Source organism: Gavialis gangeticus, unplaced genomic scaffold (genome assembly GCF_001723915.1).
Source record: "Gavialis gangeticus isolate Ggan-Ray unplaced genomic scaffold, GavGan_comp1, whole genome shotgun sequence".
Taxonomy (NCBI): Eukaryota; Metazoa; Chordata; order Crocodylia; family Gavialidae; genus Gavialis; species Gavialis gangeticus.
The window spans coordinates 206,802-227,861 of record NW_017729026.1 but is presented as its reverse complement, the minus strand read 5'-3'; the positions used below and the strand labels follow the sequence as shown (position 1 = coordinate 227,861).

Genomic DNA, 21,060 nt, shown 5'->3' with positions numbered 1-21,060 from the left:
TTCACTCCTAAACTGCAACAGAAAATTAACAATCACCTTGAGGCTTCAGTTTGCAGGCACTATCTTCATCACATTTGGAATCAAAATTACTCTCTGCCTTGAGCCTGAAATCTCACATTTCAATTGCTTATGAAGGATGCAAAAAAAAACCACAACCAAACCCCAGCATCACTCTAACATATGAAAAGCAAGAGTTTTCTAGGAAACACAAGAGTTTCTCCTCTGCACTCTTCCATCTTGTTTATAAAAAGTACCTTGCCCCCCTCCTCCTTTTTGTTGCTTCCTTTAGCCCTAACATTTGGTGTACTAGAGATCAGGGGAACTGTATTCAAATGCATTAATTTTATATCTTCCAAACAGGTTTGACAGAAAAGCATAAAAACAAAGCCACATAAATTATTACCCAAGATATTTTTTTCACATTACATCAAGTTTTCTGCTTTATAGGTTTGCCTGGTGTGTGTGCTTGCTTTAGAAGGATGCCATGCATCCTCCACTAAAAGCCAATGTCCTGTGTTTGGGTGTTGGTGTATCAAAAGGTATGTGCACATTGTGTTTCTGTATTGTTTGCTTAACAATGGAACTATTCAAACCAAATATTGGCCTCCAATCTTCCCCTCCTCGGGCATTACACATCAAAGCACCAAGCTTACCAGGGAATATTTTCTTCTTTGAATACATTTCTTGGAATAAATCTATTAGATCATGGTACCTAAGCTTATGCACAGGGAGAATCATAGGCCTGGAAGGAACATCCATAGTCATTTAGTGCCACCCCCTGCAAAAATGCAGGACTCTTAAACCACCCCAGAAAGTAACCAGCTCAAAAGTGCATCTGTTTATGACAATAAGAATCAACAATGAACTGGACAACAATGAACATGAACTGTAATTTTCCATGGTCACCATGCAGACCAGCATGGAAATGTTTAATTACCACACAGCATGTATTGGGCCAATCCTGATCCAGTTCTGATATCTGGGCCAGGTAATGAATATCACCTTCTCTGACTGACTACATTTTTCTGCTTTGTTGTCTGGGCTTTAGTATTCTACACAAGATCTCCCACCACCTCAAAGAAGGAAAAAGAAATGTCCATGCGCAGAGCAAGTTCTTGCTAAATTACCCAACTATGTGTGAACAGAACTTACATTGTTTAGGGTGGATTACACTGTAAGTGTATAACTTCAAATAGCATTTATGGAAGTAATAGGCAGGCAGGGGAAGAAGAGAGGTTATATACACAGCACGATGCCTTAAACACCACATAGCAGGTACATCTACATGTGCAATTAATGTGCCTGAATTTTCTGCACAGAAAATTTAGGTTCATTAATGCACTTTTGGGTATACATCTACATGTGCAATTAATGTGCCTGAATTTTCTGCACAGAAAATTTAGGTTCATTAATGCACTTTTGGGTATACATCTACATGTGCAATTAATGTGCCTGAATTTTCTGCACAGAAAATTTAGGTTCATTAATGCACTTTTGGGTATACATCTACATGTGCACCCCTGTTGACAGCAACATTGCACCTAACAGGAGTAGCCCAGTCCAGGACTGCTCCTGCCCTGCTCTGCCCCCCGCAGCAGCCAGTGAGAGCTCCAGGCTCCCCCCAGGTGCCAGCCCCAGGGACTGCCACAGGGCATAGGGGCTGGTCCCAATCTCTGCCAAGCAGGGAGAGCTGTGCCAGCTTCAAGGGCAGGTGTCTCCCCACCACATGGGGATCAGGACAAGTCCTGGTACCCACATGGTGGGGAGACAGCTGCCACTGCAGCTGGCATAGCTCTCCCAGCCATGTGGAGGTTGAGACCCATCCCAATCCCTAAGTGGCCAGTAAGACAGCTCTCCCTGCAACTGGTTTAGCTCTCCCTGCCTGGTGGAGTTAGGGATTGGTGCCTGTGCCTGGAGCTCTCCCTGGCTGCTGCTGAGGGACAGAGCAGGGCAGGAGCAGCCCTGAACTGGGCAATTTTGCTCTTGATAGAGACGGAGTTGTACATGTGCACCTGGGAGCACATTAATGAGCCTGAATTTTCTGTGCAGAAAATTCAGGAGCTTTAATTGCATGTGTAGACACACCTAGTAGTTACTAGAGATACTGCAGACACTAATAGGGCAGATGTTCTCATCACAGAAAAGGTCACTTCTTCACCCAGCTATTCTGCAAAGAACCAGAGAAAAGAAAATCTAGAGGTGTCATGAAAAGCAGAAGCAAATAATTAAACCAAAAAGTAGGATGAAAGAGGAAATGCCCTTTCCAGACAGGTCCCGCTGTTTTCTGTTACCATGTATAGCATGTGTATCCTGTGATAATTGGAGATTAAAAAATGTTGCTGGTTAAAGGCGGAGATAGGTAGCAATAATAATATTAAGGCCCTTGTCACATGTTAATTTAAAAGTACCATGGAATTTGATCCCCAGTCCCAACAATTGTGCCTCCTACCATGCCACATACGTGTTAAATGTAGAATATTTTTATAGCTGGTTTGGTGTTGTATGGTGTCTTAAACGGGGTACATATGCAGCACCCTTGCCATTTATGTAATGATTAACACATTAACTGTGTCAATGAATTGAATAAATGTAAAGTGTAGAGAGGGCCTAATACTAATATACAGATAGCTAAATTTAAAATATTCTCTAATCATTCCTGTTTCATACAATACTCCTACATATCTTTGACTCTCAACTTCAACCCCAGCTTTGGATTTTTCTAATCCTTTCAAAGAGAAAATTAACGCCTGCTGGCAATAATACTCTTCCTATAAATGGAATAGCTTTCCTCCTCCAATGGACCTATTGACTGACTCATCTTTCAAATCCCATCTTAAAATACACCCCTTTTCACTAGACTTCCAGCACTAATCTTCATTCGGAAGCTGTCTATCACAAGTCCTGCTCCTCACTGTAATAGGATTAAAGGAGAGAAAGAAAGAGGAAGGGAAGGACAAGCAATGTACATGTGAGAGCAAGTCAGCCCGTAGGTCACTTTATATACAGGAGTGAAGGTGGTGGTTAGGATATTAGCCTGAGACTCAAGATATCTGGGTTTGATTCCCTATTCAGAGAACTATTTTCCACGTGACTTCAAGCAAATCATTTCCCCTGTCCTGTGCTTCTCACATTCCCATCCATACCCTGGGCCATTAAGAGGATCAACTCCATCAGAAAGGATGATGCAGTCAGGCACCCTGAAGAGGAGGGTCAAAAGAGGACATAGAGAGTATTAATCATATAGCATTGTCATCCGTAGTTCTCAAATCTGCAAACCACATGGGTGAGCAAGCCAGTGATGAGTTGGTGAGGGAGAGAGAAATTAAGCAGCTTGCCAAAAGCCAGCCAGTAAATCTTCTGCAGTATAGATCTCAAAAACACTGACCACCTACAGACAGCCTTGGGCTTTGCAGCATTGCCCTTTCTATTGGCCTGAGGCATTTGACCTAGTGCCTGCCCTTGAGACCCACCTTGCAGTTGCAGATGGAAAGTCTAAGCACCTGAAGACCGGCTTCTAACTAGCACTGGCCACTAAGAGTGAAAAGTGTGAGACTCCATCTTGATGACACTTTTTTTTTTTAGTTTCAACAAAACAGTATTTTTGGGGGAGAAAAAGTTTCAACAAAAAATATTTCTTAGAAATCACATTTCAATCAGCTGAGCCCAGCTGGTCCACTACCCTAGGGTGAATTGATACTTCTGTGTGCTGACTATAAAAGGATCAAGAAAATGCTCCCCCAGAAACCTCTCTAACTACATATTAGGGGTGTGTGAAATGGACCCTATTTGATTCAGATTCAGTCCGAATCGAGGACAGCGATTCAATTCGTTGATTCAGATCACTTTCCCTGATTCAATTCGGCCAAACCCAAATTTGAAGATTCAATGCTGATTTGGAGAATCAAAGATTCAGACATAGACACAGCTTTAAATGTTTTTTCTACATACTTCGAGGTACCAGCACAGCTTATGAATGCTGCGATGCTGGGGCAGATAGAGCATCCCACAGGAATGTGGGGGGTGGGGGGCCCTGCGTGCTTGGTAGCAAACTTGGAAGTGGACTGGAAGTACTTCCAGTCCACTTCTGAGTCACCAGAGAGCGTGCAGGGGGGGATCCCCTGTACCACCCAGCTCGGCGATCGACCATGGGGGGACCCTGGGTGCCCCCCCAGACCCAAGAGGCACCAGTTGCTGAGCCTGGGAGGTGCAGGGGTATCCCCAGTATGCTCCCCAGTGGACCCAGAAGTGGACCAGAAGTGCTTCTGGTCCACTTCCGGGTGTGCTGCAAAATGCACTGGGTCGCCCCTCCACGCTTCTGTAGGATGCTCCATGCACCCCAGCATCGCAGCATTCACAAGCCACCTGGTACCTAGAGGTATGTAGAAAAAAACATTTAAAGCTGTGTCTATATCTGAATCACCAAATCTTTCCAAATCGATTCGGAGGGTTCCGATTTGATTCGGAGAGATTAAAGGGTCCTTTGATTCAATCTGGCTTTGGAGATTTGGGCACTGAATCAGGCTGAATCTCTGCTGAATTGAATTAGGGACTGAAGCTTTGCACAGCCCTACTACATATCACATAACACATCCTACTATCAGTGAACAATACGTTTAACTGCTATAATATCTATGCATAACCCATCGCAAACCCCTGGGCACAGTCACTGCATCAGTGATCATGTGTCAGATCTGTGGAGACTCATGCACATCTGTGGCACTGTATAAACAACAACAGCAAGTATTAGTAGTAAATAATGTAATAATAGACACTAGGTTATTCAGAATGAATCATCTCCCCCAAACACCCATGTGAATGGATAAAGCAGGGCAAGCTGCAAGGCATCACTTAAAATTTCTTCTGATATAATTGCTATGAAATTACATTAGCATATGACTCACTCTCACAAATTCAGGGTTCAGCCAGGGCAATTAGTGTAAGTCAGTATCTTTTTTATGACACCAACTCATAGGATGCTGCTTATACCATACGCCAGGAAAATCAGATAGGATCTTCTCTCTTCCCCATGGAGGCAGCAGCCTATGATAGCAATAGGTAATACTAGTCTCCATTTCTCTCAGCCATCAAGTTCAGGTCTAAAAATCCCAAATTATATCAAATACATCCAGTTTCTCTTACTGGCACTTCGGGATGTTTGAATGCCACTTCGCTACACACGGATACATTCACTCTACTGTGCTGTTTGGAGAGCATAAACATGGAGGAAATGACCTAGTCGGTCTCCTTCACCTTCTCTAATTTGTACAGCAGTCATCCAGTCAAAAGATACTAATAATACAGCAGACCCTTCTTAAAAGGGATTTCACCTAAGGCTAACATTGCCCCTGAGGTGAACAAGGACAGCAAATTAAGAGCACACAACAGGCAAAGAGTAGTAGTGAGGAAGAACATCATATCTAGTTCATAGCACAGCAGGAGTTTGAGAAAGCAGACTTGCTTTCTCTCTATGTCCATCCAGCAGTGAGTACTGTCTGGAGGATGACATCAGAATTAATTTTGCTCAATTCGTCTTTTAGAAAGTCATTCACCAAAAATGAAAAGGGGGATTACAGTGAAAGGTAGAATTTAATCTCAGCTATCTCACACACTACAGAAGTCATTCTCATATTTCTATTTTCTGTGTTTTTAATGGTGTATATTCTGTGTTTTACAGCATTTTGTGCTTTATAGTATATACAACCTATATACCCCCGGTTCTCTTCATGACCTTTTAAATGTTTTTGAAGTAAGAGAAACCAGACATCAAATACATTTGTGATTGATATTCCTGTCAGTATCTCATATCAGAAGGTTGCTGTCTACATGACAGGAATTAACTTAGGCAAAGCACATGTGTTCCATGTATAAATTAATTTTAAAATCTACCAATGCTGGGAAATACATTTCTTGGGAATACAAGTTGCAACTGATAGCACATTAAAAAGACTGGCTCAGTCATTATAAATCCCTTTGCGTTAACAAGAATTATAATTGCAGATGCCTATGATAGTTCAGTATTAATTAGTGAGGTCCTTTTTGTCAATTCTTAGCAGGGAAGCCTGCAAAAAAAGCTACAAACTAGGCAATAATGGAGAGCATGCAGAGTTAAAACCACATTACAAGTGTCACGAAGGCCAATTTGTTAATCATGCTGTTGCAAAATTAGGCATACCATGCAGAATCAGATGCAAAGTTCTGTGGGGCTAAATCAGCATTAGCAGAAGCTGGTGATCAGACACAACTGTTTCCCTTTTGAACTTCCCACTGAATGTCTAAGAATGATAGAATGCCTTCATCAATTTTCTCTGTATCAAGTGGGATGTCTTGTCAGGCCCCATGCTGCACTGACTCCAAAGCACTGTACATTGGCCTTAGGGTTTAAAAGAGATGGTGAATTTCATTTGAGTACAAATGTTTAACTATAAGCTTACTTATTTACTTTCTTGGGAACTGAGATGTTAACTGATAAAAACAACCCACACTGGAATTTGTACCTGATACAGTATGTAGGGTGATACTTATTCTCCATTAGAAAACAATATGTGTGAACCAAGTCTAAACATTAATTTTCTCTCTCTCACTTTTTACATTCATACAGGATGGCACATCAGAATCCAGCTTTCACTCCTCAGGGGAGAACAACTCAGGGCTGTTTCACACTTGCTCTATATATCTGCTTCTTATGGCTGTCTTGTTCTTGCTCTCCCTTAGGGGCAGGCCATGTGGGCCAGTTCTTCACCAAGTATAAACAGGCCTAGCTTCATTGACTGCAATGGTACTACACTGCATTACACCAGATGAGGATCTGTCCCAGTGCCTTCCTGCCAGCACTGCTTTGCATTTGATTGCCTTATACTTACTGAAATTGTGGCCTGGAACAGTGGAAACCAGGCATATGTTGATAACAGAAATATCAGCAACAACAAGTTGGTACTTGACCAGACCAGGGGGAATGCTGTTGGCAGTTTTAGGAGAGAGTTTATGGAATGACTGATCATAAAGTCTGAACTGTCTGCTGTCTTCCATTTCAGAGGTCCCGCTGCTACACTGATTCTCAGCCAGGGTGCCATGCAAGCTATCCTAGGTTGCCTTGAGCTCCTGCCAAGGCTTTCATGGAGTGTCATGCAATGTTGGCACTGTTAGGTGTGCAAACATAATTCACAACATAAACCAAGAGACTTCAAATGAGCAGTCTATACCTTTAACACTCTGAGCTGTTGTAATCTTTCTAAGTTCTTTGCAACAGATGGATTGCTGTATTATTTTTCTGTAGCAAAAAAATGAGTGAAAACTAAGATCTAGTATTTTCTGACAAGTGCCTTGAGTCTATTAAGGGGTGCACCAAGTCTATAAAGAGGTGCCTAGTGTCTATACTGGAACGGAGCAAAATAAAATTATTCAGGTATGTCTATTCTACACAGCCCTATGTATAACCTAACCAACTTCACAGACACCAGTTTGGCATTTTGCGCTACCAATAAATGTATTTTTGAAATAAAGCAATTGAGTTCTCAAACAACAACATATTTTTAAAATAAAGTATATATTAAGCAACCTCAATTGCATTTATAACGGGTAATTTCTATCTTAAAATGTGTTCTCAGTTTCCTAGGAAGAATTTAAATCTTAAATCTTGGGTCATCCTGAAGTGTGCTTTACATGTTTTCATTCACATTGGGTGCCTATACATGTGCTCTGATTAGAACACATGGGAGCAGATTCAGTTAATCATGCTGCAGCGTCATATTATTCAGTGCCCCATGTTTGAAAATGGTGGCAGGGGTATTTTAACTAAAACTCATCAACGAAGCTTTATTTAAAGTGCCCCTGCAGCCATTTTGAAATGCAGGATGCTGAACACATGTGATGCTGTGGCATTTTAATTAGAGTGGCTGTCCAGGAGCCGCTCTAATTAAATTGCCCCTCCCTCCCCTCCTGACTCCTGCACTCCAGAGCACATGGATAGACACTCATTAATCCCAAACATTCACCACCCTTTCTTTGCTTGTTTGAGTGGTGATTTAATGTTTGGCTGATTTTTTTTTTTCAGAATTTAATAAGACCTTTAAACTTTGTATTGTACATATGCCAGATTGAGAAACTATGTGATCTTATTATAACCCTTGTTCTACTTTGTCCCGTATTCCATTTCTGTTTAAGATATTTATCTGTTGAGTCGTTAAGTCATGGTTGAGTACAAATGATAAACTCCTCAGGACATGGATTATAGTGTATTTGTTTCTGAGGGATGCATGGCACAAATGGCGGAGTAAAATATTGTGAACATTACTATCATTTTGTTCTCCATGATTATGCAAAATACCTGTCCAGATAGTTTGGCTTCATTCAGTATTGGTACAAAATTACCAGACCCTCCCACCACACACACACACACACACACACACACACACACTTTCCCTTCATTATACCAGCCTAACCTTATAATCCTTATTCAAAGAATCTGAATATACTGATGCATAACTTCTGGGCAATGGCTTCCCTTAGTGTTGTTCCCCATGATAACTACATACTAAATATAAACTGGGGCAGCACACATTTTCTTTTGAAACACAGCTATGCTTTCAGCAGCAAATGACAACTCAGGGCCAGATTCTACCTCAATTACCTTCAGTAAGAGTTCAATAGACATAGCTTAGGGGAGAATATAGCCCTTGAACTGCACATGTAGTCTATATAATAAAAGAAAAGAAACTGAAACCAAAAGTTAAAGTTGTCAATGCTATGTATACTAAATATTATCTAATTAAGAAAAGGAATACTTAAGTTATTTCCAATATATGATTTTAATCCAGTCAGATAACAATATAATTTCAGTTAGGAATTAAAATCTTTATATCATTAACATGGAAGGCCATGTTATGTTGTTGCTAGGAGATGACACCTTTATTGTCACTGAAGTATCACAGAGAGTTTTTACAACCAAGTTACATCTGTGAGAAGACAAGGCAGAATGGCACCTTAGGGCAGGTACAGAAGTTACACCTGTTGCATGGTAGGCACACAGAAAACCTTCTATAGCTACAACCAAACAGACAGCCAGGGCACACAGAGCACTATAAAAATGGCGGATCCCAGTCTAGGACAACCCTGGATGAATGTGATATCAGTCTTGAGTGCTGTAGGTTAGAGCACCATAATAAATATCTCTACCAGATCCAATCATGGTTCATGGTAGATCACATCCCATGGAGCACTACAGCACCCCACTCACCTCCCATTATGGGGCGGTGGTCTAGTCTGCCCCAGTGCCAGCCTGGCCCAGGTTCAGGCACTCAGGGACTCAAGCCAGTGAAGCCCCTGTTTCTAACCCCCTGCCCCTTGTTCCCTCTGCCCAGCTATAAGCTACTGTCTGGTATTATTGCTCAATGTACCAATTCCATTTACCCCATATGAGCATTTGTAAAGATTATAGCCTTCCATTAAGTTCTGTCCTGGTAGTTGGACACCACATTCACACAGGAAGCTATCTGAAATGTTCATCTTGTACAGTGCTATTCTGAAGTGTCTGTACCGAGATCTCAGTCCGTTCAGCTTGACCCACACTTCTCTGTCAAGGTCATGCCCAATGGCAGACTCATTTGGTGTTGGTATAAAATGCTGTAGGAATAGATGCCAGACCAGATTAGTCTGATGGATCATTTCATTTCCATTCACCACAACCCTTATCTAAATTTAGCTCAACATACAAGGCCACATTACCCAGCTGTTGGGCTCTCCATGGGCCCAGAAATCTGGCAGCAGGGGAGCAGTTGGAGTCTGTATTCTAATGTACCTTGATCTAATGCCCAAGAGTGCAAGAAATACATCCTCATGTGTATAAGTTGTGCAGTCTGTTACGATTCTCTGTGCAGTATTAAATACAACATGGCACTTTTAATTGTGACAGCTTCTGGACCATTCAGGAGCACAATAGTCTGCTAGGGCATATACCACTGCAAGTGCAGTGGTTATGAGAACTTTGAAGTTGGCACCCCATGCCATGCTGCCTAAACATCTTCAGGCAGCTACCCATGCAGAGATTTTACTACTGACCTTCTGAACGTGATGACTATAAATGAGGGAACAATCTAATGTGACTCCTTGGTAGGTTGGGGTATGTTCATGGGGAAGGATGTTGCTGCCTACTCTGATATTCAGCATGCTCTTGGCTCAATGATTGTCCAGGTGGAAGAGTAATAATACTGATTTATGGATGCTCCCCACTGACCTCATGCTTTGCAAACACCCTGCTCTGCCAACTCCCATACCACTGGCCTGGAATGGAGCTGAGGCATCAGGGTCATTACTCCTTGCTGTTGTTGGGAGCGTATCAGTTTCTGTTAAATTGAATAAGACCATAAATCTGGTAAATTGACAACCAAGTGCCCTATTCCTCAGGGTTGCATAACTTTCCTGAGGAGGCCAGTACATTGATGCAGAATCGCATAGTGCAAATCAGCACCTAGATGCTGAAATGCACTAAAAACTTCTTTCAAGCTCCACAGCCAAGTCATAACTTCTGGTTTACACTGGCATGCCTCCGGGCACCATTGACACAGTTCCATTTGACAAAGCATCTATGTTTGAGCACTGCTGCAAGTAAGGCACAGCAGGAATGGGAAAAATCTCCCCTAGCAAACCGCACCCATACTTCTTCCCTCCTCCTCCTCTTGGAGAACTGGAGAAGGCTTATCCCTCCAGCCCTGGATGCTTGGGCTCCCAGTCCTCCCAGCTCCCACAGCTGGAAAATAAAACCCAGGTCTCTGGATTTTCCCAAGTGGGAGGCAGAATGCAGGCATTCTACAGCATGGTCAGTGGGGAGCATCTGCATGGATTGTGAGCAGCTGCATGGCTTCTGACCCTGGGCAGGGGAAAAGGTCCAGATAGAGGACTCACCATAGGTCCCTCGGTTGCCTGCGGACTCCACATTTGTACACAGGAGGCCCACTCATGGAGGCCAAGATGCTGGATCCTGGATAGTTGGCCAGACACTTGCAGAGCACATGAGACATGTGTGTACATGGTTTGGGTGAAATAAGGACCAAATGGGACCCTTGATGTTGGGGGTTGGAATGGATAGGTCATTGACTGCTTGCACCCGTGCTTCCACAGCACTTGAACGAGCCATCCAGGCCCAGGAACATGCTGCAAAGGTCCAAGGATGAGGTCTCCAGGTGGCTACCTGCCATCTGAGAGAAGCCATCCACACCGCTGAGGAGCTGAGAGGGTTGGAGTGCCAGGATAAGGCGTTTATGCACAGGGTCAAAGACTGGTTGGGATCAAGCTACAACACCCCTGACATCAGTGCCACTTCCCACAGAGAGACTGTAGCCCTCTTGGTCCAGAGTGTTGGGAAAGGCTGACACCCAGCCTCCCACAGTGTGGTCAGTCCCATTCCAGGGACTCTTCCCTGGGGTGACATAACCAGGTGTCCCACAGGAGGCCAGCCATGGAGGGCAGCTGAGGGGGAATGCTCTATACCATGCAGTGAGTGGGAAATGCTGGGTACTAAGGGGGCCCAAGAACAGGAGATGTGGTGCATGAGAGCCTCTGACCCATGGCCCAAGGAACCAGTGAGACATTGGGTGGGGCCCATTCCAGGGAGCAGTGGTGTGGGAGGGGAGACAGACCAGGCACCCTGAGACCTGATACAAAGGCCAGCAGTGACTCAGCTCAGGTTCCAGGACCAACTTACTACCCCTGGTTGGTGGCATCCACTGGCATAGGCACAGGACCCCAAAGAGGTTCCAGGCCAGTCCAAGAAGGGTGCAGGAGTGCTCAGGATGGGACAGAACATGGCTCACTAGGCTGCCAGGCCTGGCCACTCTGGACCTGGGTCCCACTGCATGGGAGCATTGCAAACCCCTGGGGAGGTATAGGAAGCCTCCTGGACTCAGATCCAAGTTCTGGAACAGGCTACATTCCACAGCTTGTCTTTATTATACATGCAAAAAATCTGGCAGCTGTAATATTTAATTAAAGCAAGGGGCAGCAGTTTTATACATGGCATTCCCCCTACTGCCCCAGGGTTTCATGTCTAAGTTGAGATCTGTGGCTGCCCTCCCCTCTTCCCCCTCAACCTCATAACCACTCAGTGCATTCAGGGTTTTTCTCCACTCTCTCAATGTTAATTGCAAAGAAGGTTCCAAGTTCCAGAGCAGGCAGCATTCCACAGTTTTTCTTTAATAAACACACTAAACGTTTGGCAGTTTCAACATATTGATTAAAATGAGGCAAGTTTCTTCCTAAGGCCACATTCTCCTGCACCTTGGTATGTGCCCCTGGGGAAGGTTGGGGAGGGGGAGGAGAGGGGTCAGGGTGCCTGGCCAGCATTCTGGACAGTGCTGCCCATGATGTAGGGCCAGAAGAGCCTGGGGCTGGAGACCCATGGCCCAGTGCCAGAGCAGGGGCAGCCCTCATCCAGAGAGGGCTCCTGGTTCACATGGTGTGGGTGAGGAGCTACTCAGCCAGAGCTTTGCAGATCTGGACAGCCTGCCACTGGGGCCACAAACATCATCAGGACAGGAATACAGGCATCCAGGACCCATACACACACACATCCACACACACACAAAACCCAGGTGTCTGGGACACACACACACAGAGAATCCAGGCATCCAAGATGCACTCTCACACGTGTTTGGGACACACACACATGCAATACAGGCACCTAGGGCACACCCAAGCCCACGTCCCCCACACAGAACCCAGGCATTTGGGACCACCCCTCACATACATACACACACACTGAACCCAGGCACCTGGGACCCACACACACATATACACAACCCAGGTGTCTGGGATACATGCACACACACCCTCCCCCCCCCAGGCATCCAGGACACACACATACACATGGAATACAGGAATCTGGGACACACGCACCTGCTCCCCCACACACGCAGAACCCAGGCATCTGACACACACACATTCACGCACCTGGTGAGCGCAGGGTGCACTGGGTGGCCATGCATGGGATGGCCAGCTGGCTGGTCATGGACATGAAGGCACATGTCATGGAGAGCCACTGCCATGTCAGGTCCAGGTGGGCAGCTGTGATTCACAAATGGCAATCAGCAGGACCTGCCACAGCTCTTGGGCCTTCCTGCTTGCTTGGGCGTGCAGGGCAGGAAATGAAGGCACATGCAAGTCATGGTGGCAGGGCGTTAAGGGCATGGTAGCCCATGCCCAGAGGTCAATCAGGGGTGTCTCTGTTTGGCTCTGTTTGGGAGTCTTCAGCAGCCCGAGGAGCTCATGGGGCACAGCGGGAAGCATGCGAGAGCCCTCCTTACCTGCTGGGGTCGACCTATGCAGGCAGGCTCCAAGCCCTGCCCCACCAACAGGATAACATCTGTTCTATTCCATCCTGACCAAACCTTGGGCATTTAGAGTAAACCTTGAAAGTTAGAGTGCTTCTGCCTTGGGCTTCTTGAATGCCTGTCCTTAGCCTTAGAGACTAATCCAGGGTTGGGCAATTATTTGGACCTGCAGGCCACATAAGGAGTTCTGCTGAGCAGACATGGGCTGGGTCAGCACCACTGCCGTCCCACATACAACAACTCATCAAAGCTCCTTATGTGGGATGTGGCCATGGGTGAGTGGGCAGGGAATCCTGTTTAGAAGTGGGATGGGTGGATGAGGCCAGGGTCATGGGATGGTGACAGTGTGGAGCCAGGGCCCAGGGCAGAGCCCCAATCCCCTGTCCACCCCTGTGACAGGTACTGGTTCTGTAGCCAGGGGCATTCAGGGAGTGGATCATTGCTCTGCCCTGTCCCCGTGCTGTAAGTTCCCTAAGATCCTGGACCCAACCCAGATGCAGCTCTCTATGGAGATCCTGGGATCACAGGATGGTGACAGTGCAGGGCCAGGGCCAGGGCCAGGGCCAGGGCCAGGGCAGAGCCATGATCCACACGCTGCATGCCCCTGCCTGCAGAACCTGCACCCATCACAGGGGTGTGCGAGCAGCGGACTATGGCTCGGCCCTGGCCCCAGCCCTGGCCCCGCAGCATCACCACCCCAAGATTGCAGGGTCTCTCTGACCCTGCCCAACTGTCTCACTTCCGATGCCACTCCCCACCAGCCAACCGAGTGTCCAGCCTGTATCGGTTTCATCCTCAGCGGTGTATGTGGGGCAGATGGGTCAGAGTGCCCAGGCAGCAGGGCTGGGTCTGGCAGCAGCAGCCAGAATGAGCCGCCACCACCAGGGCTTCTGGGAAGTGGAGTCCAGCATCTATTTGCCCCCAGCCCTGCTGCATGCCTGGGAGTGGCAGGACTAGGGCACATGCCATGGCTCAGGCTGACCCTTATGCCTGGGCTGGGCAGAACCAAGAAACACCCCTTCCCCCCCTCCCCCACCATGGGTCAAACAAAATTCCTCAATGGGCCAAATCCAGCCCCAGACCATATTTTGCTCACCCCTGGACTAATCCATTCAGAAAGGCATGAGCTTTTGTACATGGCAGCCTGCCTTGTTGGCTGCTATCTTTGGGAGATACTTGCAAACAACTGGAAACAACAATTGTCTGTGCAAAAAATATGCCCCATTCCCCATTGGCTAAAGAATATTGATAGTTACAATATTTGTATAGTTCAAAAAATAGCATGTTACTGAGGAGCATTATAGCTCACTGCTTTAAAACTATGAAGCCAGTATACTTAGGAATGAAAGTATATTTGTGTTAAGAGAAATAAATCATTCTTACCCATGCATCTCCGACCAGGTTGAAGATCTACCACACTGTTTCTTTGTAATCTGTACTGTCACAGAGAAATAAATGGTTAACTCCATTTCTGGCTCAGAAGTCTTTTACCCTACTAGTTCAAAAACCACAATACTTACTATAGTAAAGCTATTTTGATGATATAGGCTGTCACCTTATTAGCTTGAAAAGTCACAAAAGACAGAACTATGTGAAAGAAAGGCTTTTATGATCACAATGAAATAAGGTATTCTCTACCTTTTCTAATCTTGTTATCCTAAAAATTGTAATTTAAGACTGAGACAATATTATTTGTTTTGCTTGTTTAAAATGTTTATTCATTTTATTGAGCTGTATTGATCTTCAAATTCCTATTTATCTTATATTTACTTTATTTTGCTCCAAGATCTATGGTTTAAATGCTATTAACCCTTTTGTGCAGAGCTCTCAAATATAAATATCTATTTATTATAATATAATTAAACAAGAAAACATCAAAAAAGAACTAGAGTAACCAAAAAAGTCAATAGTATAATGTATTAACATCACACTATTACATATTATTATCATGTTTTGAACACATCTGAAATTATACAGTGGCGTGTAAAATTACTTCAAATAATTCACTGTGTAACTTGACCCTGAGACTTTTCAGAAAATCACCTTGATATCATGGCTAACAAAGAAAACAGAGATACTGACACTGATAAACATGAATTAATTACTGCTGGGTGCATAATAACTACTCTGGTTGCCTGTACATAATTCAATACTTTCATTTGAAAAATGCTTTGGGATATTTTTAGGAACCTATTTAAAGCTATTTTTATTCTCTCTTGTGCTAAGGAGCAAGTATAATAGTATTATGCACTGTTTCAACCTATTGCTTGGGATGATGTGATATTATCTTCAAGAGGAGACTGGATAGGCACCTGGCTGGGGTCTTATGACCCCTGCTACCCCCAGTGCTCCTTCCTGCCCATGGCAGGGGGTCAGACTAAATGATCTGTCTAAGTCCCTTCCGACTCATTGATTCTATGATTCTATGACTATACAACAATCACATACCAAAGCAAATGAGCATTTTCAAAACATTCACCACAAGTAAAACTCAGGGGTCCTTTTTGTGCAGTGCATATGCACAACAATATCAGCTTTACATAAATGATGAGCTCAGCCTCTTGACATCTTACTCCTTTCAGCTGAGCTAGAATCACAGAGAAATAAAAGGACTATGCTCTTGCTAGGTTAATTTTTTTTAAGGAGTGACCCTAAAGTATCCTGCCAAAATGCAGAGCATAACTGGTTTTCACATTCCATAAAAACCCTTCCCTCTAATCTAAATATTATAGTTTTGATAACCTCAGGTTATCATTATCCCTGCCAACCCTGTGCCTTGGAATTAAAACCAAACAGCCACTAAAAATGCAAACAGATTCAGATTTAAGATATCAACACTTCCATTTTTTAGTACCTTCTCAGTGTTCAACAAAGTTTCCAAACACCTGTGCATAATTCTTTTTCTACATTAGCTCAGTGCTAATTATATAAGGAAGACTAAGCATAAGATAAACTGAGGAAATCCATTTAACAAAATTTTCTAAATCCTGATATATTTCCTGACTGTTTTAAACACATTTTGGAGAAATGTTGCTTTATCTCCCAAGGAAAATTTACTCACATTTCAACAAAACACATTTTAAAAATGAATAGGGCTGATTTCTTCTTGCAGCATGATAGAACAGTTACATTTATTATTCCATGAACTACAAATAGGTGATATTTCTAGATCGTACAATTGAACCTAATTCTGTTATCCCCACAAGTCTACAAATGCAAAGGGAGCCAAATATGAGAATAACAGTGATGGAACCAATCTAACCAAAATGGGCCTGATAGCAGAAAGGACATGCCTTTGAAAAAGATGGGCCATCTAAAATCGGAAAGAAAGGGCCCTGAAAACTTCTCAGGGTATGAGTGGTGATCAGGGAGAGAAAAAGTTTAAGCCAAAGTTAAAATTGCATTATTAAGCATCCACGGGTGGGTCTTTGCATCAAATGCAGGTTTCACCACAAGGGTAACAGAACTGATTTCCTCTCTTTCATGAAAGTTCATGAATACTCAGCTAGACCTCTGGGAGAGTGACAGTGCAGTCAGTAGCTACCTGTGTGCTTGAGTCTTATCTGTTCATTTATTAGGAAATCAAGTCTTTGCTATACTAGTCATTACAGAACTAAACCACCTGAAATTGGATTCTACTCTGCTTTGTGCATGATCAACAAATCTCTCAGTTAAGTTCTTTCTGACTGTTACATTTTCTTTCTTGTGATGCTACATGAAAGAGGCAATGAGAATTCAACGTTTTTCAAGGTAGAGGTTGCAAGTGCTAGCAGCTAGAAAAATCTTCTTTAGACTTATAAATGGGAAAATACTGATATAGAAATAATGGTGAAAGATTAAATGCCTACTAAGTCATTTGAGAGTCATTTTTACCCAGTTTAACTAAATTCAAATTCCATTCATTTTTTTTAAAAATCTATATACTGGACTATAAGAATTTGCCAGTTTCTAAATACCTTATCACAGGTCTCATTAATCATTTCAAAATGAATCATTACTCATAATAATGGTAATTCTGGGTGGTGAATAATAGTACTCAGAAAATTAAAGCAAAGTTAAAGCATCAGTAAAAGCTACTGGTGTGTGCTTTACAAAATGTGGAAATGGTGAGGCCAGCCTGTTAATTCCTATAGCCTTACACTCTTTTTCACTTTGGGAAAATGGAGTAAACGGAAGAGCTAAGTAGTAATCAATACATAGGGGTAAAGTTGATAAAAGATACATAAACATATATAACAGATCTAATTAGCATGTCCCTTGAAAATTTCCATATAAGTATATGAGGGTTTCTTTTTGAATGTCTTGACAAAGCTATGAGTTTTTTTTCATATTTCCAGAAATGACATTTGCAGTATCAGCAATGGTGAACAACCTAACCAAAGCACCAAAGACCTACAGGCTAGGTTCAGAAGTTACACATAAACCGGTTTAAGTAATAAGAAACTGGTTTAAATCTGTAACAGAACATAAATTCAGTACACATAAACCAGTTTAAACATGGCCAAAACTGGTTTAATGTAAACCTGGTTGAATGTAGTATTAGACTTAACTGATTTGGGTCAAACAGGCTTATGGAACTTGTGTCCCAGACCCCTTCCTAGTTTAAGTTAAACTAGAGTCCCCCAACATCCCAGCATGCTCTGCAGCCCTGGACTAGGCTGGGCTGTCTGCTCCAGACAGCAGGGCTGGCCCCACTCCTCTGCTTTCTAGCTGAAGCAGGGGCAAAGGCATGGCTTGACGTGGGCCTGGCATGGCCCCCTGAACCAAAGGAAGCAGGGAAGGGTTTTATTCTCCCCCTTCCACCAAGGAACCATAGCTAGGGGCTGCCTGGCTGATGTGTAGCAGCCTCTGTCAAGCATTCCCCCCTTACTGCTCAAGAGGCAGTGGTGGGGAGGGGGGCAGGAGGAAGGCAAGCATGGCCCCACCATCAGCTTGCCTCACCCATGGCTAGGGCTGTGGAGCTGAGCCAGGCCAGCTTGTGGGCTCTGCTGAGGGCAGACACAGAGGGACCAGCTCAGGCTGGGCCATGGGCACCAGGTCCTTCCCAATGGGCTGCAGCTCAGGTTGGGGCCATGGGAGCTGTGCAGCCTGATTGCTCACTATGCCCAGGCTAGGCAGGGCTATCATGGAGCTGCCTCTGGCAGGAAAGGTCCCAGCAGGGCTGGCCCAGGCTAGGATTCAGGGGCAGGGCCCTTCCCAGCCGGCTGCAGTTCTGTGACAGCTGAGCCTGGAGGCATGGGTGGGGCTGGCTGGGCACCAGGCTGGAAGTGCTGGTGGGCCCAGAGCCTGGCAGCCACCACCACACCCCATGTCCTGTGCAGCACCAGTGGCTGCAGCTGCACCACAAGCTGCACACTGGCCAGGGCCGGTGGGGCTGTTCTGCTTCCCTCACCTCCAGCTGCCACTGCCACCCCTGCCACACCACTCTGGGTGGGTGGGCAGGAAGCTTTTGCCTGGCAGTTTCTGCCCAGTGCATGGAGCTCTGGCTCCAGCTCCCAGATGCTTTCCATCTGCTCTGCCTGCCCAGTGTGATGAGCAGCCCCTACGGGTGGGCAGAGAGGGTGGAAAGTATCTGCTAGCTGGAGCCAGAGCTCCACGCACTGGGCAGAAATCACCAGGCTCAAGCTTCCACCAACCAGGAGTGGCACTGCACAGCATGGCAGGAGCTACAGCTAGAGGTGAGGGGAGCAGCACAGCCCTGCCAGGTCCAACCAATGCACGGCATCTTCCTGCCTCTGGTGGTTCCTCCTCCTCCTGCCCCTGCTGCACCACTCTGGGTGGCAGGTTGAATGGCTGTCATAGAGGACATTCCAGTTTTCTACTACTCTGTCCTCTGTCCTTTATTGATACGAAACCCAACGCCTTTACGTCCTCTATTTTTCTCTTTCAAGAGAAAAGAGAAATTCTCTTGAAAGAGAAAAATAGAGGACGTAAAGGCATTGGGTTTTGTATCAATAGAGGACAGAGGACAACCAGACTGTCCTCTATGATGGCCACCCTAGTGGAAGGGGGTAGGTCAGGAGAGGGAAAAGCTTCAGCTCAGTGCTTCCAGCTCTCGGCTGCCTTCCAAGCACTCTGCCCACCCACAAGGGCTGCTCATCATGCTGGGTGGGTGGAGCAGTTGGAAGCCAGCTGGACCTGGAGCCAGATCTACAGGCACTAGGTAGAAGTCACTGGGCTGAAGCTTCCCCCGCTCCCACTCCCACCCAGAGTGGTGCAGCAGTGGCAGGACTGGGAAGAGGAGGATCTGCAGGGGGAAGCAACAACACTGGCTGGGCCCAGCAGAGCTGTTCTGTTCCCCCCACATCCAGGTGCAGCTCCTGCTCCTGCCACACTGCACAGCATTGCTCCTGCCACTCCCTTCACCTGAGGCACTGCCTGGACGAGTGTCTGGCCTCAGGGACAAGCCTCCAAAGGGCTGTTTCCACCCTCCCCCTCCAGGCACACACTGGCTGGGTCTCTACAGGCTAGGGTGGAGGTTTAAACCCCTCCCCAATCATAATTAGCAGTCTCCCAGAGGCCTGGCCATGCCCCCCAGGTCAGCTTCCCTCCAGCCTTGTGGCTGCTGAGGAAGAGAAGGGAGGGATCCATCTAGCACCCCCTGGCTTCTAGCCTGAGCCACTGCAGGGATGTGCCTACTTTTCCAAATTAAAAGTGAATGTCTATTCACTTGCAAATCAGTTCAATCTATGCAGGTTAGACTAACCTGCAAAGACTGAATCAATTCAGGCTCAGGAGTTCTGAATGTCTGTCCGTAGCCAAAGGCTGAAGATAAAGGACTAATTTAGAAACTTAGCTGAAATTTCTTCCTTGGCAATACCTCATCCTATAAAGTCTCTCATTCTTTGTCATGCTAAATATTACAGGTTCACTGTAGATGTTGTCATAATATTTCTCTTCTCCCACAGAAATGGAAAACTGCTTGGTGTCAGCTAGGAGAGTTTTTGATTATTCAGTGACAGTTTTCCTTCACATGACTTCTAGAAGAGAATCCTATCTATTCAGTGAATTGCATAGTGCCTCAATTCACAAACAACAATGAAATCCAGGCAATTCTGAGGCATTTTAAAATCAAACAGAGCCATTAAAGATCCTATAAGTGAAGTCTGAGATGCACTGAAACTTTCTTTTTATATCATGAGGGTCAGTTAGTAAGCTTGAGACATACACTGGAAAAGATTCTCTTCTCAAAGGAGAGTCTTACAGAATTTTCACAACCAAGCCTAGGAATGGTTTAGCATTTTGTTAGAAATCAACACACTCAAAAAATACAAACTATTACAAACACAACATTGTTACTTTGTGGGTCTGGCAAGCCCTGTTTGGCCAAAGTAATACCATGATGGCACAAAAACACATAGCTATGTTGAGCAAGTATTGGGTTGTTGGGCAGGGTTGGCATTTTGCAACACTGGGTCACTGGACAGGGTTAGTGACCTAAAGGGAACAAGGAAGTGGGCACTGATTGGATGCCGAGTTAGGTTAACCAAATATGAAATGGTATACGTGACTAACATCATGTAGCCAGAAGTATAAAACAGTTGTATAGCCACAAGGAATCAGATCACCTGAGACTCCACTGAACAACTTCAGCCATCATGAATTCTGATGAATCCAACTTCTCTCAACTCCAAGGTTATGTGAGCATTATAATTATTATTGCAAATAATAGCATGTCCCAATAAAGCTTTTGATGTTAAATCCAATCAGCATGGATTTATTAGGGGGAGATCATGTCAGA

The 21,060-nt window shown here is 44.8% G+C and overlaps 2 long non-coding RNA genes across 2 annotated transcripts in view; one reads left to right on the top strand and one right to left on the bottom strand.

Annotated features, from left to right (window-relative positions):
- Nucleotides 1–14,795, bottom strand: part of LOC109299739 — a 21,458-nt gene extending 6,663 nt beyond the window's left edge. The window contains exon 1 of the long non-coding RNA XR_002097978.1: nt 14,703–14,795. This is a non-coding gene — a long non-coding RNA (uncharacterized LOC109299739). The remainder of the gene's footprint in view (nt 1–14,702) is intronic.
- Nucleotides 14,796–14,826: 31 nt separating this feature from the next.
- LOC109299741 overlaps nt 14,827–21,060 on the top strand; it is a 15,533-nt gene continuing 9,299 nt past the window's right edge. The window contains exon 1 of the long non-coding RNA XR_002097979.1: nt 14,827–14,946. This is a non-coding gene — a long non-coding RNA (uncharacterized LOC109299741). The remainder of the gene's footprint in view (nt 14,947–21,060) is intronic.